Here is a 2,596-nt window from a genome sequence, read left to right on the forward strand (position 1 = left end):
GCCACTCCCTCTTCCCTCCCTCTTCATATGTCAGCACATAATGATGCAAGGGGGGTGTTCATAATGTGGCTGTTAAAGTGTTCATAATGATGCAATGGGAAGTGGAGTTGTTAGATTGGTTAATGAGCTTGCAGTTTTACTATGGTAGTTGATCTTCTTTGCATCAGTTGGGCAGCAATGTTCATGATTGTGTATATGTCAGCAGCAACAAAGTCTGTGATGTTTGTTTCAGCTTCTTAGAGTGCTCATAATGTGGCTGTTAAAATGGTTGTTAGAGTGCTGAAATGCTTGCTGTTAAAAAAGTGACCTATGTTTTGCCGAAAATGTTGATTCATTTCCATTCCGGCAAATTTCAGGCGCTCTATATGTGCACTTTCTAGCAAAGGTCATGCCAAAATTTTCCGTGAATTTCGGCATGACTTGTGCAAGAAAGTTGGACGTATCAAGTGCTCCAGATTTGTCACGACGAGAATGAAACGACATTTCCGGCAAAATAAAGGTCACTTTTTTTCTCATTATTCACTTTATTATAGGAAAGTCATGTTTTGAAACTACTATTGTTGCACTTTTTTTATTTCTACTTCGCCTTCTTTCATGTTTTTGTTTTCAGAATTCGTGACCATAATTTCAAATTCATTACCACAAATTTAAAACTTCATGGATATTTTTTAAGTTCCCAACTATTTTATAAATTCGTCAATGTATTTTAAATTGAAAAAAATCATAAATATTTTGAAAATTCATAAACATTTTGAAAATTCATGGATCTTTTGTAAAGCAAGAACATTTTTTTACTCCACCAACATTGTTTTACCGGTCTTTCAGGTAGTTCAGTGGCTGAATTTGTCGATGTTGTCCGTCATCAGGGATAGCTATGGACTATGGTTTGTGTAACGACGATAAGCTCAGCTGTGCCTTCAGCCAGATTTTTGAAGAATATAATCTTAGTTTCAGTCACCCTTTTTTTAGGGCAGTTTATTGTGTCTGAGGATTTAGTTACCTTGCTTTAGATCCCATTGTACACAATGTTTCCATTGATCTAATATACGCGAGGCTCAATTTAAAGAAAAAAACTAAGAAACGTTGCGAAACATGTGGACATGAACGAGAAATGAAATGCACAGAACAGTGTATGGTATTATTACATCTTACAAGAAATAATACTTTTACTATGGAGCATTTTAGATGGCCCGTGAAGAATCACCCCATGGAAGAGAGAAAACAATATCGCCACCAAACATAGAGAGAACACGCGAGGCAGACATCGGAAGACAAACTGTGTGGAATAAGCCACGTTGGGGTCGATCACATCAACCGTAGATCTCCCTGTCGCAGACAATGATGCCGTCGCTGTCCGCGTAGAGCCACTCCCCGTCACGGACCACGGCGCCGCCGACGTCGACGTCCACGTGCATCTCCGTGGCGCCGCTCTTCCCGGGCTTGCGGGGGTTGCTGGCGAGCGCGCGGACGCCGATGGCGCAGCCGTTCACGTCATCCACGTCGCGGACGCAGCCGTTCACGACAGCGCCCGCCCAGCCGCTGCCGCGCCCCACCTCCGCCAGCGTGCCGCCGATGAGCGCGCACCGCTTGCTGCCACCGCCGTCGAGCACCAGGACGCGGCCCTCGCCGGGGGTCTCCAGGAGCGCGCGCAGGCCCGCGTTGTGCTCGAGGACGCGCATGGTGACCACCCGGCCCGAGAAGGACCTGCACTGGCCGTACGGCTGGAAGACGGGCTCCAGGATGCGCAGCTCGCCGGCGAGGATCAGTGAGGCGTTCGCGTCGCACAGGTCGGCCACAGGGGTTGGGAACTTCTCTGAACCCATCGATCGATCTGCATATATGCATGCACCGGAAAAGCACGATACATGTAGTATTACTGTTAGACTGTTAGTACCTACCAAGCTACTGCTATCCCATGTTGAAAACTAACATGATAAGCATACTACGAAATAACCTGATGCAAACAAAGATGATAAGTGATAAGGTCGTTGCAACTTGCAAAGATTTCTGCCCCCCTTTCTCTTGCGTGCTTGTGTTACGACAAAAGAGCTCTTTATATAGAAGTGAACTAGCGGGTGACCCGCGCAAAGATTTTCTATGTGCTTTTATGCCCATATTAGCATTGAGTTGTTGGTAAGAGGCAGACATATAGCCAAAATACGTAATGCGTATACGGTATATGCATTTTGTCACCGTTATTGGTAAGGTACCTCGGCACATGGAATTTTTAAATTTAATGTAAAATGTAATATGATACTTATCCCGTATGTATCATCCAAACTAAAATATTGTGGCCCATATATACCTTGATGAAATATCTGCGGAATCTATTGAATTTGTTTTATTGGGCTGTTAGTAATGGTTTTGTTCCCCTCAAAAAAACGTAATGGATTTTGTGATGCCCCCATGCCATACCAATCATTATAGAGTTTGGCCGAGTTTTTATCTCTTCCTTTTCTTCTTCATCTAATCAATTGTGTTCTGTCTTTTTTCCCCACTAAATGGCATTTTTAATTATTGGTTTTGGTATGTTTACCGAGAATTTTTAATAGACTACCAAATAAAGCTTATAATATAACATGTCTATTAGAACTGG

The 2,596-nt window shown here is 43.3% G+C and overlaps 1 pseudogene across 1 annotated transcript; it reads right to left on the reverse strand.

The window, feature by feature from the left end:
• Positions 1-1,099: 1,099 nt before the first annotated feature.
• On the reverse strand, positions 1,100-2,009 carry LOC125525629 (putative 4-hydroxy-4-methyl-2-oxoglutarate aldolase 3 pseudogene; annotated as a pseudogene). Its single transcript, XR_015611168.1, has 2 exons — positions 1,955-2,009; positions 1,100-1,831 (listed from the first exon to the last, which is right to left on the reverse strand). The product of XR_015611168.1 is annotated as a putative 4-hydroxy-4-methyl-2-oxoglutarate aldolase 3 pseudogene (transcript).
• Positions 2,010-2,596: the final 587 nt, after the last annotated feature.

Source organism: Triticum urartu, chromosome 7A (assembly GCF_056163025.1).
Source record: "Triticum urartu cultivar PI428250 chromosome 7A, HENAU_Tu73, whole genome shotgun sequence".
NCBI lineage: Eukaryota > Viridiplantae > Streptophyta > Magnoliopsida > Poales > Poaceae > Triticum > Triticum urartu.